A 27,631-nucleotide genomic window follows, 5' to 3' on the forward strand; every position below is an offset into this window, starting at 1 on the left:
AAAACATATACAAATAACTTTCTACGTTTTAAAATTAATAATACACATTTTATTTTTTCTCTATCGTTCTTCATTTTTACGATTGTTCTTATTTCTATGTCTAACATTCGTGATCTGTATCTCAACAAGTAAAATAATTGATGTAAAGTAGCAAAACTGCTTAATATTATTTAAATTTTTGACAAAATAAGAAAAAAAATATATCTTTCACGAAATCTCGATTTTTTGTTTCAGTACATTTTAAAAATAATTGTTCATCTATAATTGCATTACCCTTTTAAAAAAACACATTTATATATTTTATATATATATATATATATATATATATATATAAAATATGTATAAGTTTACGTGTATAATTTTTTTTCACAAAAAAAAATATTGTTTAAAGATTTAAAAAAAGATACAGAGATACAAATAATTTTAAATATTAAAATAAATATTTACAATCCAATATTTACAGTTTGATTATACTGATTTTTTTTATAACAAACTAATTTTGTATAAAAAAGACCTACACTTTTTATTATTTCTTAAATATTTTTTTAACGAAAAAATTCCACGCAAAACTGTAAATATTTTTTTCTAAAAAAAAGTAATTAATTTAGGCTCTTATTTAACTCCGTATGGAGATTTAATCGCGCTCTCCTTGATTACCAAATGCGCGCATGCCTACCATTATTATTATTACGAAGCGGAAATGAGTGATTCATCAGGACCGATAATACGACCGCCAGGTTCTCGTGTGAAAGCTACCTAACAAGTACGGTATCTCCTGACAGAGCAGGAGAAGGGGCTACGAAAAGAAGCGGCCCGATTTTATGGGGCCTCATTATCAGCTTTACTCCCTCCTCTCTTTCGATTTTGTCTTATTATTATATGTGTAAAACGGACCTGCTCTCCCTCATCGACGCTTTTTCCACGACAAACTTAAATTCATGCACATTATATTCACGAAATTCGTTAATCCCGCGAAAGATTATTCAACAGGTAGAAAGACATTTAATTTCATAAATTATTTTCCATTTGCTGACAAAATTTTGTTTCGTAATTGAACGACGTTAGATAAAAATTGGCATTTATATAAACAAAACACAAAAGAAATTATATCATGAATTTGTTTACACAACATTATCCAGTTATTCTCTCAAAAAGCTTTGAATTTTAAATAATAAATCGTTAATTGAAGAGCTTTATGTAACATTTGTATTTATATATAAATATATAAATAAATTAAATTATAAAATTGTAATTATATATAAATTATTATAATATTTATATTAATTATTATAAATAATAATTATTAATATAGTCATACAAATTTAATTTATAATAATTATTATTCTAAGTAAATTTGTATGTATATATAGATGAATTCTATAAATTAATTGCATAGCAAAATGTATAATAATATTTTGTAAGTCAGTAATAGTACTCATGTATATTTTAAAGCATTTCAGAATATTAAAATGAATATGTAATGCGTGTATTATACGGAGTATATTATGGAGAAAAATTTTTATAAAATTTACTCTAATAATCGTGGTGTATAGAACATATTGTATTTCGAAGAATTTTATGTGATTTTTCTTTGATTTATTAAATTGAATTCTAAAATGAACAGAAATTAGGTCGCATCATTATTGTAATAATGCCATTTCCAAATATTCGCTAGATATGTTTTATCTCCACTGTTTTAGCACACTAGTAAAAGTATCGGCTTGGCTCTCTGACGTTTCTCGGGCGGAATCGGAGCGCGATAGATAACCTTCGTGTTAAGGTTAAAGTCTTCTAGCAACGACAGAGAGAAAATACATAAATATTTTATACGTACGAAATTGTACTCGATAATTTAATGCAGGCGTAATTCAGAAATTTCAAAGTTTCAGTTATTCAAAGATTTTGTGCCCAGAAAGATGTGAATTATAAACGCGGACGGTTTGCAATATCGAGATGACCGATTTAATAACATTTAAGAATATTTATAAAATTACAGCATTAACACAGAAAGTATGTAGTTACGTTATTTTTTTCATGAAATTCACATTTTTACCGAAATAATGAGATTACGAAATAATCAAAACACTGATTAAATTTATAGTAGAAAAACACACCATGAATAAAATAAAATAAAACTGCATGCAAATTAGCGCAAATTTAGGCAATCTCAATTATAACAAGTACTAATGTTTCGATCAATTAATCGCTTTTCATATATCGATTAATTGTCCTTAAGCGTGGCAAAAATTAAAGGTACAAATTAAAAAAATGGCAATTATTAAAAATATATGTATTCAATAGCACAAAATTGTATCGCGAAATAGTAGCAACGTTGTTTTGCCATTTTTAGAGTTGACTATTTATTGGCCATTAGTACCAATAAGTTAGTGAATGCAAGTTTTAGAATTAATATTTTCTGTGTGATATAGAGACGTAATTAGCGATGCGTTTTCGCGGGCGTATTGATTCGTTGGCTCATAATGTAGTTAATATATGTTTGTTTCTACAACTAATATTTACTCAGCTAACGCCTGGGCTCTAACGCACTGCTCAAGCACGGTATTACAAGTAAGATAAGCCTAGGAGCACGTACGTAGAGCACGGCGTTTTGCAGGCCGCACGGGTACGATAAAAATGGTGAGGGAGGCCAAGGTTAACACTCCGACGATATTCTAGAGCACAATAGGGGCACACACCGATGTGTCTTCAAAGACGTGCCATTTTACACGTAGCGAATAAAATTCGCGATGCCAGAATAAATTTGTATGTATATGCGCAAAATAAAATCAATAATCCAAATATAAATGCGTGTTATAAATAAAAACGTAATATTAAAAACTTATTGTTTGCAGTTATGCTCACAAATGTCAAAAGTATTTTAAAACTTGAATAAATGCATGACTTTTTATATACAGCGCACATATCCAATCGTTCTACAGTAACAAATGACGTAAGCGTTCAAAAAAAATACTTCAATGTAAACCAAATTTATGTCGTCGAGTACACGACGAAGCGCGAAGGATATAAACCTACAATCGAAAAATAGAGTTATTTAAGTGTTAATTGTTGATGGCTGCTAACAAAAGTTAAGAGAAACCGTAAAATTCTCGCTGATCATTGAAGTACGCGTGACTATGTCAAATTGCGACGATCAAGATTTAAATAATAATCTCGCAATAATTTTTGCTAAGAAATTGTTGTTTACTTTTTATAATAGCAGATTTCGCGATTGAATTAACAATAGCAATTCTGATGTTACAATTATATTACAATGTTTCGAAACTCTGCGTCCTTTAAATTCTAATATACGTTCAATCTTATATAATATTATATTTCCGTATTAGATTTATTAGATTTGTGTACGTTTTGTATTAAAATTTGTAAAATTCGTTTATTTTTATCATTTCTTTTTTTTTATATCGAATTACAAATGTGATTTATTTCTCTGATTTATCAAATCTTCCCTCCCTCTCCCTCCCTTCGAAATGAATACGTAAATTATTAGAAAACTTACGGTAACCTTTTCTTTTAAATCTTAAACATCGGTCCCAACTCACAGTTTCCAAAACTTACAACTGGCCCGCCATCGAAATGAATATTCATCGAGCTATTTCGGTTTTGCGTTTACACGAAGCTACGATCATCTAACGGTACCTACGTAGCTCTCGTATTAATGCAAATGTTGATTTACATAAAATGCAGGTATCAAAGTAGGTATCTATCAATTTCACGTTTCACATAAAAATTTAGTAAATTAATGCAAATTGATATTGTCACATGTTTTGTAATATTTATTATACCAGGTATCTGTTTATTTCACGAAGTACCAGGTAAACATTTTTTTTTGCAAATAATACAGTTTTTATCGAGTAATAAACGCTTTACGATAAGATAAAAAATTTATACATGAGTTGTTTGATAACTTTCAAGTCTGAACATGAAGATGACATTACTGGTCGGAAATTGTTGTAAGGTGTGAAAGCTGCATCTTTTTAATGGCTGCTCCTAAATCTTCAGCCATAGGCAACGCTTAGTCTTGTTACGACAGTCAGGTGTAGTATCAGTTGTAGTCGATCTATTTTTCGACGACGGAACAAATCGAATATTCGTTCTGTGAATACTTAAATTTAAAAGGAAAAATTTCATCAAAATTCAAAACCTAGTTGAATTCTTTTCGAGTTAGTGACTCTGCTCCTACGTTTTCAGTGGTTTAAGTTTTGGATTGCCAAGTTTAAGCGTAGTCTTACAAATGTGTTTGATGATGAGCGCCCGGGTCACCGAAAGTTGCTACGATTAAAGAGATAGTCGACAAAGAGATAGTCGACAAAATGCATCTCAAATCGTCTCGGTTGACTATCGGAGACTGAAGGTCAGACAGATAACATATCTTCTGAACGTATATTCAAAATATTACATGATGATTTACGTATGAGAAAGCTAACTGCGCAATGGACGTGTTTGTTGACACTGGACCAAAAACGCATTCGACAAGGTGGCCAATTATACGAATTACGAATTGGTTTTTTATCCCCCGTATATTTGCCAGTACCCTGCGATTTTTTTTCTTCTCGAACATAAAGAAATGATTGAGAAGAAAAAAATTCGCAATCAATGATAAAGTAATTGCCGCCGTAAACGAGTATTTTATAAGATTTAATCAAACCTACTTTACTGACAAAACGAAGGGACTTATAAAAAAGAGATCAAGTATGTCGAGAAAAGAAGACGAATCGATTTTGCCCAAAAATATAAATGTTTCATTGTTAGACTAGAAACTTACCAAACAACTCACGTGTATAGTACTGAAGGAAAATTGTCCAAAAATACGAGAGGAATAAATTCTTACGTCATGTTTTTCACTTCGATCATAAATTTGTCAAAGCGACCTCCCTCACCGAGATCTCCGCAAACAGTAAGATATCTCGCGTAAAAGAGAGAAGAGGGGGCTTTCTCCTCACTTCTCGTATTTGTCCAATCGATCAGGCGAGGCACACGGACACACATAACTCGATTCGCTAATCGTCGCTCGTCAGTGCGGCAGCTCACGTTCCCGAGGATTTTCGAAGGTCCCCCGAGCAATCGCGCCGCGCCACGCCGCGCCGTACCGCGCCGCATCGCGTCGCGTCGCGTCGCGCAGTCTCGAATTTTATCCCTTCGCGTATAATTCAGCCCGGGTGGCAGACGTGATCGGCAAGCGACGTCCGGTCCATGTGCCACTCGCTATGCGAGAAAGAGAAAAAAAACATGCAGAATTTCTGCGGGCCGTGTTCAACGAGCCGGACGGGATGGAACCCGCTGTGCAAAACGCCACTTCGCCCGAGCGGTGCAATGGGAATGCGTGATAACGCGCGAATATACTATATCTTTCTCGCTTATCGATAAAGATATCTCTCGCTTTATGCGATATAAAAAATTATGAAGCGTCTCATATCAGTCGCGATAAGCCTAATTAGTTGACAAATAAGATTTAGTAATATTCATACGCGATTTAATTCAACAAACCTTTGCAATTCACTTTTTAATAATTTTGCACTTATCAATTTTCGTATTCATCTCGTCGCATAATTATTATTAATTTACTTTCGTAATTTATTAGAGGCCGCATGTGAGGTCGCGGTGTTTTATTATAATACGGTTTCTTGGCGATGCTTTTAGCCAACGATTTTCTAAAAATATATTATGAAAGAGTTGAAGTGCACCGACACGCGTCACGTTATTCACGCTTCGTGACGTTGACCCACTGAGGTTATTGTCGCGGAGGCGCCCAAAGTTAGTGAAAATGTTGGGCTTTAATGCGCCATTGTGACAGGATGACGCGGCCGTGAATGTAGATATTGCTGATCGATGAGCCACGCTTTTAACTGCTGCGAATTCATCCTTGCACGTCAACGAAATTACGGCGGAATTATTCAACGCTTAATTATTACAAATAATAATTCTTAATATAAATTCGCGCCTTGCTGCAAGCAATATTCAATGCGCGGGGTAGAGCATGCTGGAAAACACAACATCGCAAAATACCAGTGACGCAGTACGCGAGACACGTGTAAAAATAATCTCGATACACACTTGTAGGCGAACTCCGCTGAGCGCGTAGCATCGGAGCAGCCACGCAGCGTCAGAGATGTTCCTTCAAAAACAGCGGTACCGCAAAATTATTTTTAATTGAAACTGTTAGCGCGGTCGGATCGAGATTTCGCAGAGAAACCACGTCGTATTCCAATCGCCCTACATTGTAGCCCTACATGAAGAGTTACCGTACGGAGCAATTTCTGCCTCGGACGTAAGTCAAGCGCACAATGCGTTTAGTTTCTCACGGTCAAGTTTCGATCGTGACCCCTCAAAAGACGCATCCCGAACACGCTGCAACCCCTATATTCGAATCTCACGAGCCATTGCACTCACGGTCACTACATGCGGGGAGGAGAAACGAGGAAAGAAAAAAAAGAAGAAATTGCAGAGCTCCTACCTGTCACACGTCGTGGCGCTTTTGGTCGCTGCCATGCGTCATCGGCGCAAAATCGGCCGCCGGTTCGCAAGGGGGAATCGACCGGACAGAAAGAAAAGCAGGATAGGAGAAAGAGGCGCGAGAGAACGCGCAGCCTCGACCAGCCAGCAGCACCAGCGTGGTGAGATATTTGGCGGGCTCGAAAATAGCAATAGCTTCGCGTCCTCCGTCGGCGCGTTGCTGCTTCTTCCTCCGGCACACCGCCGACGACGACACGTGCATACGCGACACGCTATGCGACTACGCGTTCTGCTCGTTTCCTCTTCGTCGTCGTCGTCGTCGTCGTCGTTGTCGTCGTCAGGCCTCGCTTTTACACTCTGGTATGGTATAACGAAGCCAGTTCTTTATCCGGTAGTCGTCTTTTCCGCTCCTCTTTTACTCGGTCACCAGCCGTTCGGACGTCGACGCTCCGCGCTCAACAAGATTACGTCTTCGTCGTCGTTGATATCGCCGACAATTCGCCCCGATGTATTCTCCCCCCCGAGAGATAACCTCGAAAAGTACTCATTCGTCCCTATTTCGCCTCTCCGTCCCGTCGACCACCCCGCCGCCACCGCCGTCGCCCGCGACCCGATCTGCGGTATCTGGGTATCCGTGTCGTCGTCCACGTTGATCGCACTTTGCACGCATTACAGATCCATCGATCCTCCGTTTCCTCCTCGCCACCGGCCTCCCGTCGCCACCCGCCGCCCCCGCCGCCACCGTCGCCGTCGTTGTCGTCGTCGTCGTCGCCGCCACGCCGATGCCAGCCTCTCCGTTTCGCACAGAACGTCTTATCTAGGAGTGCACGGCACTTGGCGCATCATGGTGGGATTATCGGGGCTCTTCGGCTCTTCGAAATCGCTCTTGCCAGTCGGGAGATCGATGCCTGGTGTCTGGTGGAGCTGGATCAAGTGATTTGCGCGACGTTATCAAAGCCCTCTACGAGTCTTCAGGGATCAATTCTCAAACTGACGCTCGCGAAACTGCTGATTATAATGAGTATCGGTGCTATCAAAGGTTAACTGGACGACGCTGAATGTTTTCGGGAAGTTGTCAAGTCTAAAGTATCAATAAGTATCAATAGTATCAATAAACAAGTTCTGTAAATGACAACTCGTACTGATGTTGAACTGCAAAGTAATAAGTGTCACTGCTACATACTTCGCGGCTACTTAACCGATCGCGCTGATCCCTGATATCGGTGTGAAAGTTATGATTTCTAGAGAACCTCGCGCGTTATCTCCCACGGCCGAAAAGGAAAGGCGACAACTCATCACTTTTCCCGAAGCCGATCGATAGAGGCTACCCAAAGTTCGTCGTCGTTTTCGCTCCGAATCACACCGTATTCACAGTATACCCCCACTGATCTTGACGCCAACAATTCTCTCAAGTAATCCCCCGCTAAATAATCATCTTACTACGCGCCACTTCACTTGAGTCGGCTGACAGTTTCCAGAAGACCAACAAAGCTCTCTCTCTCTCTCTCTCTCTCTCTCTCTCTCTCTCTCTCTCTCTCATACACAATTCATCGGTCTTTTGTCAATGACTTTCCGTAGAAATCAGTTAAATGGCAAAAACTGACTTGCGAAACGCGAAAATTATTTTCCCAGATCTTATGTGAACCACTGCTGTTTTCACTGTCTCTTCTCGCGACTCTCGGTCAGATAGGATGACGGAAAATTTCGCGGATTCTACTTCTCGTTTCACTTGTGCAATTCGCTATCCAAACTGAGTTCTCGATTATTGAAAATACCACTTTGTCGAACCGACTGAATTTTCTTGTCGCACCGGTTCACCGTCACTTTTTTATCCTTGCTGTCGCATGCCAATTTAGCCCGGGCACGCGATTGGCAAATAGAAGCAAACGCGAAGAAAACGCCGGAATCTCCCTTGGCGGAGCAAGAGAGACGCAGAGATGTTCGCGGCTTCGCGGTTCGCGCGCGACTGACCGAGGGCGAGAGTCGTTATTAGGAGCAGAGCGCCTGAAGTCTGTCCTCCTCTTTCTCTCTTTATTACGCCTCTCTTGCGCTCCCTGTCTGGCTCTATCTCCCTCACGCGTGTACTATCACGTCCCCCCGTCAACCTCCCTTTCTCCCTCACGCGAATCGTTCTTCTTTCTCGCTCTACTCCCTCCCCCTCCCTCTCTCCCTCCCCCCTCTCTCTTTCCATCTCGTTCCGTTTCACTCTTATGAGAGAATCTGTCTCTCTCTGTCGTTCTCGCCGCTGACGCACTCGCGGTTGAGTCGTGTCGTCGATCTCCGTCGTTCCCACTCCGATTCAGTCTCTCTTCGTCTACCTCGTAGCTGAACAGGTTCACTCTCGGCTCCCGTTCGCGCGGAGCAGGCGCGAAACGAACGAAACCGAAACTCAAACTCGCGGCGACCGCCTCCACCGACTCTTCTTCTTCGTCTTCTTCTTGTTCCTCTTCTTCTTGCTGATGTTAGTCTTCCTCGGTACGACGTTATTCTCCTTTCTCTCTAGCGGCTCAACTCAAGGTGGTTCCTTTGGTCTCTTCTACTCTTTCCCTTCCCATCTCTATCTTGGTCACCATGAATTTTCTACCTCGATCAGTTGCATTTCCTTCTTAGACGACTTCTACTTCGTACTACATCTTGCCTTGTACAGTCCATGACAGAAAGATGGAAGGCAAACCATGACTTCAGTTTATTTCTAATTAAATATTTTTATAATATTCTTCTACATCATCTCTGCTATCATTCGTTTACTTCCTTATCTCTCTTCTACTTTCTTCAACACATCTATTTGCACGTTTTTCTTTAGGTGTGTCTTTTTTCATCATTTTTTCATTTTCATTTCTCTTATCTATTGACGTCTTTAACAGTATCTTCAAGTTTCAATTCTTCTATCTGCATATTTTTTCCCTCTCCTATTGTCTTCTCCAACATACTTTACTATTTCTTTCCCATTTTGTATTTCGCAAATTTTTTTCCAAGATACTTTCGTTTTCATATTCTTCGTTTTACTTCTTCGTTTTACTCTCTTCATCTTCAGACATTTCGTTATTTCGGCCCATCCTTCATTTCTTACTTCATCTCTCTTTATCTCTTTGTTTTCTTCATAGATAATCATGCTTCCTTCATCGCTCTTTTCACTCTCCGTCCTGTCACTCAGACACCTTTCCTCTTCTAGTCCTCTTCCTCAATCGCGGCCGTTCTCCTTGGTTCTCGCTTTCTCCGTCGCGTGGACGGCATACTTCCTTCACGATTCTGCCAAGACACTCCGTCCTTCTCTTTATAGCCACAAGCGAAGACACTGTCCAAAACTGGTTGGAGAGACGCTCCGGCACTCGTTTTGGCACTGTAATCGACTGGCCAGTCTGCCATGCCACACAACCGCCAGTCCCACCCTCTTTCCTCTTTGATCGTCGTTCTCGTTCTACCTGGACACCCTTGCCCTTCCATCGACTTCGTAAAAATGGAATCCCATAAGAAAAGAACCCCCAAGATATAAAGGACGGAAAAGATTACACTCGAATTGTCAAGATCTGACCCTCAAAATGCAATCTGATTTAGAGGAAATGGATTGTAAATTGAACAATTGGCATTTTAACGAAAATGTCAATAGTATCCTTGTTAGCAATTCTAACCAAAATATTATTTCCGTTAGTTATGCTACTATAAAAAAGAAAAATTGCACAAAAAAAATATTTTGTTCACTACGTTCTCTTTGAGTTTTGAGTTTCATATTTTCATCTCGTTCCATCCTCAGACCCCATGCTTTCGTTTATTTTTATTGTAATATTTCAGGTATTAAGTTTAGAAATTCTAAGCATCGAGCAGTTAAAGACCGAGTCGTCGAACAAAAATAGAACAATCATGGGACGCCGAAATCGCCAGCTCCGATTTGGCGATTGGGGACGAGCCTCTAACGAGGCTCAATCCTTCGTATCCTGTTTGGACTTTGGTGCGTGGCTCGCCATACGGTTGTCGGTTGACAAAGATTTGCGTGTGGCGAAGAAATTAGCGAGTCGTTCTTTTGTTAGGTGAACACAGCTGCTCAGATTAAAAGGGTAAGTTCTTCTTCATACAGAAGAAGACCTTATTATATACAATAAATAACTGTATAGTCGTATAATCTTCTTATACCTAATTTCACACCGACAGACATATAAAAAAACTACGATTTAAAATACTTATATTAATTTATTAATAGTTAGAGTGTTGTCTCTCTCTCTCTCTCTCTCTCTCTCTCTCTCTCTCTCTCTCTCTCTCTTCCTTTTTCTCAAACATATTTAAATATTTATAAAATATTGTAATTCATTAAATGATCATTTTACTTTATTTCAGTATTAATTTTTATCACGCATAATGGTCCTTTTCTTTAATAAGACGATTATCGCGTAAAAGAAATAGGGACAAGTAAGATAAATGAAAGTAATAATGCGATGACCCTTCTTAGAAAGTATGAGGAAGCAAAATGACTTCCTACGAACGATCAAATTGCTTCCGATAGACGTAGAATTCAATTTCGTTGTCATTCTTAATTCATCGACCGCGTAGTAGGTAGTAATGACTAGTAATGATATTGTCCTTGCGGTATTTCTCGGTTGACCGCAAGAGACAGTCACCACGGTCTAAGGATAGACTTACTTGGGAAAAAGATTTCCAATTTATAATTGAGAAATTCAAATTAAAATTTTATTACAATGATGAATAAATGTAAGCTCTGAATATTAAATAAGTGTCAAATAATAAATACATGCATTCGCAGAATAGATCTAAAGCAATATATATCAACACTTCGTTGACGAGGGCTTATACGTTAATGTGGCTTGTAGCGGGCAATTTTAGCCGCTATGTAAAATAAAAATAATTTTTATTATATTTAATACTCTTTAAAGCTTGAATAAAAACGCTTTAAAAAGCCAAATATAACTCTTATATTTTTAAATATTTATAAATTTTTAAAAGATTATCATCAAAAAAGATTTTACGTATTAATAAATACAAATATACTGGAAAAAGAATTTGTGAACAAGAAAAAAATAATAATAATTATTAAGCTTAGATGACAGTTGCTAAGATTACTTTGATAAAATAAGTTCAATTAAATATTCAGTTAATATAACCAAATATTTAATTGACGGTAATAATAATTAAGCTGAGGTGAATTAAGTTTACCAAAGTTTGATTATTATTACCAAACTTTTTTCAGCGTAATAATTAATCTTTTATGTCCATAGTTTTACGCGCCCCATCTCGGTGAAAATAAAACCTGCTCTAATTACTTGCGAATGTTAAATTGAATGTTAAATTTAAACATACTCTGTTACTCATGGTGAATTACGCATTTTTCGATAATACACTTCGTCGCAATGCAATTTGTGTTAGCTGTAACTAATTATAGAAGCTTCACTGCGAAGATCGAGTAGTAATTAACTTCACGAATAAAGGTAGATGGTTCTACGTCTCTACCTCAGCCCTTTATCTCCCCGGCGGTCCTCCGGCTAAAAAACTAGATATTTAAAAAAAAGTCGTCGACGATTGGACATTTCAGTGGAGTAGAAGTCAGGCCTGAACTTCGCAGAAACTTCGCTATAAGAACGGATACGCCCAAATTCAAGGCTGCATCGGATTATAAGGGCTCAGCTACATATCAACAAAATCGTGCTATATTATATATTCAAACTTTACCGCGAAAAAATTTCTTATTTTCTATTATCATAATCAAGAAAGATATCCTACACTAAATACTTGGGAAATTAAGTTCTGGTAAATTAAGTTCGTTTTCTCATATAATATATTGATTTCACATATAGTTTAGTGAAGATGTCATGTGAACATCAGGCTGAATGCTGATGAATAGTTTCTAATCTACGATTGATTAAAGATGTAACCCGCTCATTCTGTGACGTACAGTGTCGTTCAATTAATGTTACTTTATGGATCCTTTACGAAGCAATAACCTTATTTTATGTATAGCATTCACATGAAACTGAATTCAAATGAATACATTGAATGAGTGTCCACGAATTTAATCAAAGTATAGGTAATTCCCAATGGGTCTTCATACCATCTCCATGTCGTTAATCCTGCAGGATAATGCCGAGAATGGAAACATCAAAATAATCCTTTTCTATATCAATATTAATTTACTTCCAATTAATTACAAAAATGATGGAATTGAATAAGACTTATGTTTCAAAGGATTTTCTGAACATATCAAAGCCTTACTAGTTATATATTATAGGCATAAATTTTATATTTTTGATACACCACCATAATTCAAGGACTATTTGTTTTAAATATGATATCCATGTGATATCCCACAGTTAATACATCATACATAAAAACCAACTCGTTTATTGTGAATAAATTTTCCACACAATTATTCATTCGAAGATTACGCTTGAATTTTATTATTGATATTTTCGACAGCTTCGACCGAAAATATTACGCACTTATATTTTTTATTTAACTAAAATTCTTTTTTTGCATTGCTTCATATTAATTACCAGCATTATACACAAGTTTAAAGTAATCTCAAATGAAAGAATTAACCCTCCATAGTCTAATCTAGCATTTGAATATCCAAACAATTTGTTAATTTTAAATTATTCGATAGATGGTAAACGTGATAAGTAGTCGGCTCCCCTTCATAAAAAAATGTTGATAGTAAGGACTTATTGGCGAAGTACCACTTTATTTCATTACTCGTATTTTGAACGGCGATAAGTGAAACTTGAGCGTGTGCCACCAGTAGTGCCATGTGATTGAATGAACTGTTGTTTTTCTTTTTTACCAAAGTAAGTGAATCATGTTTTTTTCTATTTTTAGCTTTTATTTTGATCTGTAATGTAAGTAAAAAATCATTCGCTCTGCAGAGAGAATTATATTTTTTTTTACGCGAGCGATCGTGAAATTTCTTTTATGGCGAGCTTTCTGACATGTGCAAAAAAAGATAAAATATTTTGGATCATATAACTGTACAATCGTATTCCTAAATGTTAAAGAGTATATTAGAATTTCTTTAGATTTTTCTAGAGCCCAGAAATTCTTTAAAAGCTCACTCGGATCACTAATCCGGACATCAGGCCCGGTTGATCTGATTAAGCAGTGAAAAATAGGTTGAACTATGAGAGGGTTAAAAGATTCTAGTAGGAAACAAGTAGAAGAATTCAAGATAAATGTGTAAAAAAAAAAATATTTAGGAGCTTAATACTTTTTGGCAAAGATTGTATAATCATCGAATAAATAACTTTTTTTCTATTAAAATATTTTTTAATTAAACGAATATTTTAATGCAAAGAAAAAAACACACATTTTAAAACGCAAGAAAAAAACGTGAGCACTTATTATATTTCTTTCCTATAATATATTTTTCATCTCAATTGCCGAACATTCTTTATACTTTTGTCATAACAGAATTTTAACAAGTTTTTTTCCTCGCCAAGTTCATGAAGACAATAAGAGAAACTTTCGCGCAGAGCAAGCTCATAAATTCCCCGGGCATCATCAGGGAACCAACACAGCCATCCGGGCATCCGCCTGCGATCAATGCGCAACGTCGTAGGAAGAAATTCGTGTACATAATCCGCGCCGTATCGAGCCGTTTCGCGCGGCGATTTGGCATTCAGTGCGCGTCGAGATACGTACGTACAGGAACCACACGACGCATGTAACGCCGGCTACATCAATACGCCAACGTAACGCGCGTTGTCACGTACGACCGCCGATTGAATACGCGGCTCTTCGCGCGCGAGTACGAGAGTACCGGGCGTCGCGACGCGACGCGATTGTGACGTGCGAGGAGTCGACCCGTCGCGTCGCGGCCGCCGGATACCGTTATACGAACATCGTCGGCAGGATCTTCTATTGACCGAACAACGGCACATGATGGATTAGAACGGACGAAGTTTTATGCGCCGACCTAAGTCGTCATGCCGAATTCGATGATACTATGATGGCTCGCGAATTTTCATGAAACGTAGAAGGACGTAATTGCCACTATTTTGATAGCTTACGATTAGGACAAATGTCTGCAATCAACGAAAATGGTTATGTATTATATGTCTTTATTAATCTGTGAAATTGCAAGAAAAAAGTGCAGAATAAAATGTACTTTCTGAAAATTATGAATTTTTTATACTACATATGTATGCAGTGCAAACTGAGAAAGAAAAATAGTTGCAATTACTATAACTTCACTATAATTTATAGTCATTTTCGGTACCAACTGTATATTTATAATTGTTTTAACCATGCAAATTATATAGCTATTAGTTATTATTAGTATGTAAATAGTAAGTAATAGTAAAAAGAAATAGTTATTCACTATAATTGCATTTATGATATATTATAAAAGTGTTTATTTTATTTTTAGCATCTTGATATTTTACTATATTAATACTTGACATTATTACAATTTATAGTAAATTTTTTCCACAGTTGGTAGAATTATAAATATAAGTCACTATCACTAACATAGCGGTAATAACAATAAAAATTGAGCTACTAATTATTTATGCAATTATAGTCATAATTATCTAATACATTTTTCTCTCTGTATAATAATTTACCACATATTGTACAATAATTTTCAGCGTATAGAAGATAAAAGGATAAAGAATATAAAACTTATTATTACCATATATTTCACTTAAATCGATTAAAAGAAAAAAATTTTTTTCTCATTTAATAGATTAAGAAAAAATTGTTTATAGTCTTTGGGAAAATGAAAGGTACAATTAACTCGTCCTAACGAGAAAACGTTTTTCCTCAATATGCAATGATGCGCGACTTGATCTTCCCAGCATCGGCATAATTTAACGTTAACGCCGCGCATCACCGCAAATCACGCATGCACGTGACGTAATTAAAATTACGCGTGGCGAACGCAGTGCCGTCACGCAATCCACGGACGTCCGTTTATTCGCGGTCGGCAACCGCGGCGGCTTGCCGTTATCATGACTGTGAAGTCAGTGAAATTAACATAAATGAAAGGACCTCATTAGATTCCTCCTTGGCGAATGCATGCGGATTGACCTTCGTTGAGACGTTGCGACCTTGGAGAATCTCGCATAGGAATCGATACGCGGGATGGTGGTAAGAGAGCGACCGCGTTCTACCGTAAGTGAAAGGATAACGAAGTTATCTGCATCGACGGTGTGATCCTTGCGGCAACGTCTCGGTGGCGGTGATCGATCGCCATGGCCGGTACATCGTGATCTGTCAATAGAAATACTCGATACCGATACGCGACTGACCGATGCTACTTGGCTAATCGAGATCGAGTAACAAGGAATCCTTGGCATCGAGAAATACTAAGTTGATTGTGTCAATGAAACGTTTCTCTTAGAGAGATAATCATCGGTTCATCGAGATAATGACATAAATGGCATAGATATCTGCATTTATGAGCCTTATAAATCGTATATTTTACATAATTAAAATAATTAATACAATCTCGGTAATCTCTGACATTTAGCTTTAGATGAAAAAGGTGCGAAGATGTTTTATTTTCTTGATAATATCGTTATTAACATTTCCCATTATATTTGTGATTTGTTTCTCACCTTTAAACGATCGGAATAATTTTATATATATTTCTAAATACATAGTTGCCCCAGATTTAATTTATTGCTGATAGCCTTCCTTGTTGTATTTAATATTCGTAATGTCGATTGCATAAAATAATATAGCTTATCAAGCAACACGCGAGCATATATGTATTCTTCATAAAAATTAAAAAAAAAAAAAATCTCCCTTCCTCCTCAAAAGACTTCAAAATAGAATAAATTACTATGCCAAGTGTCATCAATAATATTGTCCTTTTCATGTTGCAATAATTAAAGATGTATGTGTCACATCTCAAAATATTACAAAAATTTTAAATTTTTATGAATTTTTCTACTATTATGTTCAAAAATTTGTGTAAATTTGAATATAAATTCTCTTATTGATTTAAAAGTGATTTAATTTTTTGTTTGCTCTGGTTTTTATCGCGTTTCATAGTACTTATTTGCAATTTTAGTATGGAAGTAGCATTATGAAATTAATCAAACTTTTTACACATGCTAATAAAAACTCTAATATTTGCGCTAAAGAGAGTTTGAATCTGTTTATTCATTTAAAAATTATTTACTTAAAACTACAATGAAATAGGATCATTTTCGATGTGTAAGCCAAATTCTTCATTGTTTTCTCCTTTGCACCTAGTTTCAAACCTAAAATTCGGGTATTCACGGCCAAAATTTTTTTCTCGTTAATTAGGAAAAAAAGAATAAACCTAAGAGAAGCCTGTAGTTTTTAAATTTCAATAACTTTCAGTAGTATTGTAAAGCTGAAACAGCCTTAACTTGCAAGTTTCATAAAATTGAAACAGCTTTCAGCTCCATTTCAATATAGAGTGAATAACTTCATTTACGAATTAAATGCGAAAGCACGCTTGCAGGGGAAGAGTCTCATACGAAAATACATATCCAATCAGTGAGTGCGCGGAGATACGCTAAAGATAGCGCGATAACAATGTCGGAATGAGCGGCGGCTTCTCTCTATCAATTAGACGCGATGTAATATACCAGGAAACGCCGAACAATTATTGTTGTCTGGCCCACATATTGCTCGCTGCAGCATCATTTTCCTCAACCCGTCCGTCCATTTGCCTTCATTGCATTCGCCACGAGACGGGATGCTTTTTTTCCCTCCGTCTCTCTGTCTGTCGCGCATCGTTCCACAAACGGAATGCACGCTACAATCACGCGGCAAAAAAGTTTCATGAAATTTATGCGATCGGAAAATGCAAATTACTTGCATAAAAGGTCGATTGATCGGGCAAAGCGACATTGGCAAAAAATGCGGCCGTACCAATTGATTTGTCAATGACATCGACGAGATGCTGTGAAAACAATTGTTAATTTTTCCAGCTTTCAAAAGATACTGATTATCATGCATAGAAAAAATTACTTCACGATCACATTTCGTCTGTGTGTATGTGTGTGTGTGTGTGTGAGTGGAAAAATAAAGCATTTAAAAAATTACCAAACAATATTTTAAAAATATTTACACAGACCAAAAAACGTTAGTATAAGAAAAGATAAATAGAGATGTACACTTAGAAAAATATTAAAACTTTTTATTATTATTAAAATATTTTAATATAAATAAATTAATTATTATTTATATATTAATTTATAATTAAAAATTACATATCAAGTTTAGCTAATAAAAATAAAAGATGTAAAAAAATTTAATTTCTATTTAAGAAATTTATTTTATAATTAAAATATAAATAAAATTTAAAAAGTTAATAGAATTTAAAATTTAAATAATTTTATGTAAAAAAATTAATATTAATTGATAATTTATGAAAATAAAAAATAGTAATTTTATGTAAAGTAAATAATAAATTTAATTCCTGCTATTGCGGTTAAACTAAAATTGCAAAGAAATTAGTTATCATTTAAAAATAATTTGGATTAAATAATTTTAAATAATGTGAAATTAATTAACTATTAAGTTAAAACTAACATATTCTATTTAACAATTGTTATTTCACATGTCTAAGAGTAAAACAGTATACAACTTTTTTTTAGTATTATAATAATCTCCTAAACAACACAATATTATTGTTTTGATAGTATTAGTATTAAAAATTTCTAATTCTTGGTCTGAAAATATTATTACTTTTTATCCGATATTTTTCTTTTCAACTTATAAAAATTATTTAATAATAAGAATATATTTTTCTTGATTAAACTATAGAAAATTCTTCATGTCAGTAAATTATATTTATTTAACGCTATAATCTCACAGTATGTAACATTTTAGAAATAAAAATATTCTCAGAACAAGAATATTTATCTTCTCTGTGCAGCAATAAATTTTAGGTTTTATTAATAAGTTTCGTATTAAATCATAATCCTACATGGAAAGTAAAAATTTTAGCGGTACATGCGCTATCGATAAGTTAATGTCCCATGTCGATATGTCAATAACTGGTATGCGCACGATCTAAACTGGTTAAAAGTGTGACATTACAAGTAATTAATTTGTTTATCGCTAGAACGACATCGTAGACCTAGTCAAATAGCATCGTACATTGGCGTTGGCCGGCGGCATTGGTTGATCGAGCGAGCGCGCGACAACAGTGTTGCATTGTTGCAGATGCTAACGTAATAATTTAAAGTAGCTTGGGCAACGACTCTTATCCACGACATATATTACTGGCTTTTACGATCGCCAAGTATCGAATGCAACAGTACGCGAGTTGAGCAATTCACTGTCAACTATTCCCAAGGAAAATATTTTACATGTACGTGCAATTTCCATAAAATATGAACTTCAAACTGTTTTTGTCATTGTTTCCGATTGCGAGCTACTACTGTTAGCGATGTGACGTCAATTGATCTTTCTCCCGATTTTATTCTGTTAAACTGGTTTAGATTGTACACAGAGAAAATCACTTCTGTCAAATCAACAGCATCTGTCTAATTGATAATATTTTGTTAATTCAATAGCAGTATTAATAAAACAAAAAGGATAAAAGTAAAGACAGTAATAAATATAGTTAAACGAATAAAGTTTAGTGGAATCAGATATATATATATATATATATTAATGAATCACAGCCCGTAAGTTAAACGAATAAAGTTTAGTGGAATCAGATATATATATATATATATATTAATGAATCACAGCCCGTAATTCAAAGTTTAATTAAATCAAACTACGTTTCAATTCATATTACAGCATTTCTTTCTCAGCGCATAAACATATTATAAAACGTTTCGAAAATGCATAGACTCGTGAAAATTAGTTCAGGGGCCAGACAAACGAGGTCTACTACGCGATTATTATTATTTGTCGTGCTGCAATTCCAAATGAATAACCAGCCGCGATAATGTGTCTCAGATTCTTATCTACGATAGCCATAGCAGCAGAACGCAATTTGGTACGCTTACGTCACCAAATGGAGAGGGATTCAAACGAATTCAGGCATTTCAGGAGCGCAATCCCTTCTGCCTCCATTTTTATAAATATGATTATTTACGCGACACTCGAATACTGAATTGCAAAAAAAAAGTCTCTTCTTTCGCATAATTTTAAATCACTCATACGGATACTTTAAAACTTTAAATTGCTGCATTTATGATGATTATGTAACTCACTTTGCATAATCTTATTAGATACGTTATCAGTGATATTTAAGGAATTTTGAAAAGCAATTGTGACATGTTTTAATAGATCCACTTAAATTTCTAAACTTGAATATCTCCACATGAATTAATCAGAGTTGATTATTGAAAAGCAATTGTGACATGTTTTAATAGATCCACTTAAATTTCTAAACTTGAATATCTCCACATGAATTAATCAGAGTTGATTATCAACGTCTGCAGATTCTGATGGACGTTGCTATTCTTGAAATACGCGAAAAGAAAGGTTTCTCACACAAATATAAAAATCATATTTTTTTAATTAAAAGATCAAAGTATCGTTTGATAATACCTTAAGAATGATTGCAGAATATCAAAAATGTCGCGATTGAATGTGCAATTCTAATCAGTCGGCAATTTCGAGATTTTGATCGCGCGATAAACGATAACGCGCTTCATCATCCCAAATACGTTTGATCGTCACGCAAGATGACGATCTCATTACCAAAGATATCGTAAAATCTGAGCCCGCATATACGCAAATGAACGTTGCCCGCTATCGTTTGCGTTATTTGCGCGACCGAGTATCGGAGTGCAAGTGCGTTGAACCAAACAGCCTGTGACGATGAATCGTCATTAGGCAGATCGGCCGGACCCAACAACTTCATTGGGAAACGAGACACTGTGGCCCAGATATCGATGCAAATGCGTTTCACGCCTCTGCCGGAACGTCGAGCCGCAGCCGCCGCCGCCGCCGCCGTTACCGTCGTCATTCCGATGCCAATTCGATCGACCACATCGATAAAGAGCCGCGTGTTCGCGCATTGACAAGACTGAGCTTTTCGACTGTTATACTAACGAACACAATCGCATAACTTCAAATCAAAATATGACGCGATATGTAATACATAAATATAAAATTTTTATCCTATATATAGAGAGAGGGAGAGGATTTTTATCCTTAGAATTTACCGTCAAAATCATGGCGTTGTGTGGCAAAACATCTGGGAAAAACTTTATTATAATTTTCATAATGTTTAACCAAACTATTTTATAACATGAAATACTTTGTAATATTTTAAAATAACTTGATCAACTTATACGAAAATTAAAGTAAAGTTCTCCGAAATACGTTATTTCATCGTAATGACTACTATGATTTGAAATTAATAGGAAATTCTTTCTGCGTAGTTAAAAGTCTTGCAATAGATACAACATAAAAATGTGAAAACGTAAAGTAAATAGGAACTAAACATTAGGATTAGAAAATTTACTTTGTAGAGGTAACTAGTTACCGTTTTTTCTATCAAAAAATAATTACTGTTTCAAATTATTGAAAAGTAACACGTTACTGTTATAATTACTCATAAAGTAACGATTCATTATTTTTCAGTTACTTTCTGTTATTTCTTTCAAATGTTTAGCGCTATTTAAAATATAAGAATCTTGTATTTCTAATATTATTAAATTATTTTATTTATTATATTAATAAATATTCGGTTATACGCTCTATAATGAGCCACAGTTATTTATAAACCAATATATATTTGCTATATGTATATAAACCTATATGCCAATATATATTTAATAAATTTAATTGAATTAATAATTTATAATAAATTAATATTTCTATTTGGAATATATTCAATCAAAATGTATGGGTCAATATTTTTCGGTTCAAAAGTTCGCCAAAATCAAACTTTTATGGATAGAAAAGAAAACGAAGTTAAGTTATAATTACAGAATAAACTAATACTAACTCTAACTTCATTACAAGTAACAAATTACGTTTCAACTTTGCTAAATATAAAACAATAACTTGCAAATGCATTCCAGGGATGTATTATAAAAACAAATCTCAAATTAGTGATTAAAATGTTTAGTTTATGTGTACCTATTTCACATACTCTTCGAACGATTCGAGAAATGAAATGAGCCATTCCTTCCTCTCCCCCCCCGCACACACACACACACACACACAATAGAAGATCAAGAATTTCGCGAATAGAGAATCGAGAGATACGTGTGTCCGTACGTGTCGACAGTTCGCGAGTAAGCGCGTTAGCCTCTATTGGAAAATTAGATCCAATATAACGCGAAGCGGCAGTCTCACGCTCGCGCTCGGCCAGACAGAAATTACGAAACCGACGACGATCGCGTATAATCTCGTAATGTTACAATAGCATGAGTACGCGTGAGCGCGCACGTACGCACGCATATTCCGCGCGGCCAACGAGGAAGAGCATTGACCACCGTACACACACGGAAGTGATTAAGCCCTTCTTTAACGGAGCACGTATGGATTAACCCGATTAACTTATTCATCAGGGAGCGACGAAGCTGATCGTTCGCTTGTATGACCGTCGCTGACGAACGTTCGCTTGCCGACCGATTTGCTCGCGAGAAATCACACTCGTATGAATTGTCAATGATGATCTCATTTTTCTTACATTAATTTTGTCGTTATCGTAATAAAGATAGAATCATAGAACCAAAATAGTGTTTGGCTACTGCGAAAAAATTTTCTCTTAAAATTTACGTTCGAAATCATGATAGGACAACATAAATTTTGAAGAATTTTATTCTAATTTCGAAAATTTAAAAAAAGTTCAATAAAATTCAATCAAGCAATTTCATATTTCGTGTAAAATTAAAAGTGGACGTGAATATTGTCTACAAGGTTAATTTCCCAAGTTAAGACATTAAGTCTGAGTGCAGACAATAAATTTTATCTCATAATCCAATTTAATTTCACTAATTCGCATGTTTTACATAATTCATTTGCTGATAGAGGCCATTGCGCGTCATTGCCATCGCGACAAAATTCTTCGCGAGAAAATTTGACGATGAACTTCCCCCAAATTGTCCTTAATTATTGCGACCTTTATATCTCTCTAATGCAGTACCATTGACCCTGACTCAATATATATTTCGTCTGCCCCTTCCGAGAAGGCAATTATGCTTGAATTAGTAAATTAGCGTTGGCCTGCACTCCGCATTGTCAAAACTCGAATTGGAATCTCTGTACCTTCCACTCGTCTCGTTCTGAAGTTACAATGTCAGCTGTCTGCTCGCACCGAACCACAGCTGCACACAGTAGCAACACGTGCCATTTTGATCTCACACACACGCACATGCAACACAAATCTTATTATTTTTATGTAACGGCTTCTTTCTTATTCAACGTCTAGCGCACTCGTCGCGATTGCTTTAAATTTGCATCTCTAGATTTATCAATATGAATAGCAGTTTTAAAAGAGGAAATTGTATTATGTTATAAAAAGCCAAACTCACAATGTGAATTCATTGCGAAATCTACTTAAAATAAAAGAAAAAAGCTTAAAGTATATTTAAAGAGATAAAAATTCTTCATCGTCATATGAAAATTCATTATGTAAAGAACAGATTCACACAAATTATTTTCATGTTAATTTTTCTTACTGCACTGCTTAAAAATTATTATGCACATTATTACATACATATTCGAATTTTTTTCTGACATTATTGTTGCTTAAAAATTTTAACTTTCCTCATATCCGTTGCTATTTTACGTCTGCTTCACTAGGGTATTTGAGATGCGTGCGTTATCGCGGTCTCGAAAAATCGAAATTCAATCTTATGCCGATGAGTGTCTCTTAGGTGACGCGTTTGTGACCATTTGTAAAGGCATGACTGTCTCCGTCGTCGAGTATACATAAGAGCGTCGGCTCTCTTTTCGCCTTGTTTTCGAGTTTCTCGCTCGTGGAACCGCTGAATTATTGATGAGCCGGCGATCAGCTACGCCGGGACGACACGAATTCAGATATTATTCGTCTCGCGGACGGTCAAAAGCATCGCGATGGCGATCTCAACGTGATCGATGACCGGTTGTCTTGACCGGCGCGGCGGTGTTCATCGAGGTCACCGATCTGTTTGCAAGATAAAGATATGTTGCCCTAAAAACTAAAATCGTACGATTTATGTCGCGATTTGGTCGCATTTGTACGTAAAATGTATTAAAAAAAAGAGGTTAAAAAAAAGAAAGAAAAAAACGCAAAATTACGATAAATAAATGAAAAATTAATGAAGCAAATTATTGTCTTTGTAAAAATATGTAAAGATGTCAAAATATTATCCTTAATAATATAAAGTATTTTAATATAAGGTTGAATAAGGCATACCTAATTTATTTTTCTTTTCCTAAAACTCTGTAGAATAAAGTTTTTAAGAAATAAAATAAAATAAAATAAAGAAATTAAATGGTCTCATTCAGGTGCTTAATTTTTATACATATATTTATAATTATTATACATAAATAATAATAAAGTACCTGAATAAAACCTATTTAATTCTTTTATTTTAGTTTTCAAGCATTTTATTTTATAGAGTTTAAAAAAAATAAAAATAAAGAATATTTTATGTAACTTTATATTAAACCATATATTAATATACATATGTATATTAATATACATATGTATATAATATATACATATATACTACATATTTAAAACATACTTATAAATATATTTATATATATTTAAATATACTTATAAATATATTTATATATATTTAAATATACTTCTTTTTAAATCTTTTTTCCATTTTAATGAACATCGGCACCATTTGCAATTGTCTCGCACGCATATGATATTGATTTATATTTAAAATGTAAATGTAATAAGCGCGTTATCAATAATAATAGTCATCAATAATTAACATTGGCAAGATTAGCGCGAATCTCGCAAGAAAGCATCCAGAAGGAGGGATGCGGTTTTATAACCCGCCGCGCGATCCTCTGTAATCTCCTTTCTTTGGCGCTCCTCGTATTCCCCCTCATCCGTCGCGGGTCCATTGTAGTTCACGGCTGGAGCAACCCTTGTTTTGACGGGGGCGGTGGGACGCGTGCGGTAGAAAAGGAACGCAACCGACTTACTGGGGGCGGTTTGACGGTTCTATCCCCACTCGTGGAGAACGCAGGATCCTCCAGGGACGTCCTGCAAGCCAAGAAGAGACTAACGGAAGACAAGGGGATGAAAGGTTTCAAAACAGAGGGAGACGAAGATAGGGAAACAGAAAGAAAGAGAGAGAGAGAGAGAGAGGGAGAGAGAGAGGCGAAGCCGCATCGCAACGAGGGCGCACGTGTGTGCCACCACGAGCCAAGCAGACAGACGACGGCCGACCTTGTCTCGTGACGTCACTAGCCCGTCTAGACGGAATCCACCTCTTTGTACGTCCCCTTCCTGCCCCATTCTTGGATTAAATTTAAGAACGAAAGAAAGAGAGAGAGAGAGAGAGAGAGAGAGAGAGAAAAAGGAAAAAGCAGCTCGGTGAACGAGTCAGTAACAGACAACCCGATCAGTCCCGTCCATTGGATTCCCGACATTAATTTCGGTTATCCAGTTAGTTTGCCGCAGCTAGCGTGAAGCTATCTACGCGAAAACACCCTCTCGTGGTAATTCGACCTGACGCCGAGTGAAGACTGTTGTCATGTCCTGCGAGAAGACATCGCGCACGAACGGCTTTATTGAGGAAAGCAGGTGCTCTGTTCGGCCTTACAAAGTGCTTTTCTGTCCAGCTCTTTAAGCTAATAGGGGTAGCTTCATGACGCATCGTCATTGCAAAGGTTGTTTTGACAAACTTAAAGCCGCTAATATCTAAATTTTATGAAGCTCTGGAGAATCAGTTCATCATCTACTCATTATTATTATTTGTTAATTATTGTTTATTATTTTTATTTTATTCATTATTCTTCACTTTTCATTCCACATTTATTATTTCTGCAAATTACTAAGTGTTAATTTTGTTATCAAAATAAATAAATAACCTTCCAATTATGATATTTTGTTACTAATTAAACTTTGTCATTAATCAAAATGTCTTCATTCAAGTAGAAATCTAAACTAATTCAGTTTATAACTGCAAGTCTTTTGGATAACATTAAAATTACAGAAAGAGAAATATTGTCGGAAAATATTGTTCTATCGGTCGTGACAGAACGAGCCGTTCTCTTTTCCATTGCGTGGGGAGGGTGTGCTTTCGTCGAGGCTAAAGTGCCGATCGATGTACGCACTCCTCGACCACACCCGTCGATTCCCTCTTTTGGATGCTGTGCCGAACTTCCAGAAATCGATACTCGTACTCATGTACTCGTGTACTGAGGCTCTAAGCTCTTTGGATAAACACTCTTCTCTCAAATCACATAATATATTGTATATAATCTATTACATGTACCTTTAAATAGCTCAATAAATAAATAAATAATAAATATTAACATCATAATATAGAAGTGTCAGGGATAATGAAATTTTGTTTCCCTTTTCAAATCGTTGTACGTCTTTAACGCATTATTAAATCATTTCATTACGTTATTATTCTTTTCCGATTTGTTATCAATATAATTTTCTTTACTATTGCTATTTTAATATTTATTAGCACTAAAGCTGAGCTTTAGTGCAACTCTGTGCAACTCCGAATTTACACGGGCGCTTTGATGCTCGCAAACCCTGGCAATGGCTCGCTCGTTGAGAGCGTTCCTCCTCCAGCGCCGGGGGTCGCGGTTAAGGTCTTGCCTGCAATGTCAGATTATTTCGGACAGGCATGTAGGTCATTGGAGAGATGCTCTCCGCTTCGCTCTCTTTCCCTCTCTTTCTCTCTGTCTCTCTCTCCCGTTCTCTCTTTCTCTCTGTTACGGGAGTGCGTCTGGCCCGGGCCTGCGGTGCATCAAGCGCGGCAGATTGGAGCTGCGCGCAATCGATTCAACGAAGCGGAATCACGAGGCTCGGCCCCAGGGCCAAGGGCGAATCTCTTAAGAGACTGATTCACCTGCTTTGCCCGGGCTATGGACCGGGCATCGACGACGTTGTTGTTGTAGGTCAAAGCCGGGGACACGTCGAGCGTAATGGGAAAGGAGCTAGGAGTCGAAAGTCAATTATGTCGGTCGATTGATATAAACGGTTTAACGATTTGGCCTCGACAAAGCCGCCACCCGACGCGAGGACGATCGATCGAGAGAGGTGTCGACGGTCGGATTTGTGATTTACTTCAGCTAGAAATGAGGGTCGCGTTGAGTTATTTTTAGACATCATCGTTACAAACTGCTTATTTTTAACTCAAATTTCACCAATTAAATTTTTCACATACTTTACTGAGAGAAAATGCATACACGGAGAGAATTTTCTCTTATAACTTATTCTCAAAATCATATTAATTGTGGCACAATATGATTTTATTATAATTTCCTCGAAGGATTTTATTATAATTTTGATAGAATGTAATTAAACTATTTTATAAAGATTATAAGAATTTTCATTTCAAATTTTATATATTTATTTTTCTATAAGAATTTCACTAAAGTTATAATGCTAAAATATGCAATTAAAATTTTGTTTAAATTGCATGTTTTTCAATAATTACCATAACTTTGAGGGTAAATGATAAAAAATTATTCTTCCTTCGTGGAATTCTTGATAATTTATTCGCCAAAATTGTATCTTAAAAAACTAGACGTCTTTTAATAATAGACGCGTACTTTTGATTGCACGTATGATTGCTGCGCAATGTATAAATAAAGAATGTTAAAAGTCGAGTTAAAAAGACCGCGGTGATCTAAACCTGTAGCGGATGCAGCGGCCAAAATGTCAATCGACGTGAACGCGGCGCCGTTTCTGTTTTTTTCGCGCTTAGTTGTGGCTAGTGCATTTTGTCAGAATTCCAATGTTTTTTCTTCTTTTCTTTGCACCGCACAATACGCCGGACGGGAAAAAGACGGGGAGAATGTGGCAAGTGCACGACAAAACGAATAAAAGATACTCGTCTCGCGGTGTATTCGACGGTCGCGACATTTATCTTACCGAACGAGGTCGTTCCTTGTCAATGTGAAGAATTTTTAGCGCTTCGATAAACAACGCCTACGTGAGAACTCGAGTTTCCCTCGCGCGTTTTCCTCCTTCGCATCAATTATGCGGCACAGAAATGTCATTTCCTTTACACGTGCACATTTGTTTGCATTGACATCATTACGATTTTTTCTTATCGCGTAACAGTTT

The 27,631-nt window shown here is 36.1% G+C and overlaps 2 protein-coding genes across 7 annotated transcripts in view; one reads left to right on the forward strand and one right to left on the reverse strand.

Moving 5' to 3' along the window:
• LOC105203826 (juvenile hormone-binding protein) overlaps positions 1-27,631 on the forward strand; it is a 423,181-nt gene that overhangs the window by 142,094 nt on the left and 253,456 nt on the right. The gene's annotated exons all lie outside the window — the stretch shown is intronic.
• LOC105203812 (solute carrier organic anion transporter family member 74D) overlaps positions 1-27,631 on the reverse strand; it is a 184,291-nt gene that overhangs the window by 102,126 nt on the left and 54,534 nt on the right. The window contains exon 1 of one of the 6 annotated variants that reach the window (XM_011172725.3): positions 6,470-10,712. The exons of 4 other annotated variants lie outside the window; for them this stretch is intronic. The gene's annotated coding sequence lies outside the window, so the exon portion shown is untranslated. One more of the 6 variants, XM_039451235.1, reaches the window with a different exon arrangement.

The sequence above is a fragment of the Solenopsis invicta genome, chromosome 6, assembly GCF_016802725.1.
Source record: "Solenopsis invicta isolate M01_SB chromosome 6, UNIL_Sinv_3.0, whole genome shotgun sequence".
In the NCBI taxonomy this organism is placed as follows: Eukaryota; Metazoa; Arthropoda; class Insecta; order Hymenoptera; family Formicidae; genus Solenopsis; species Solenopsis invicta.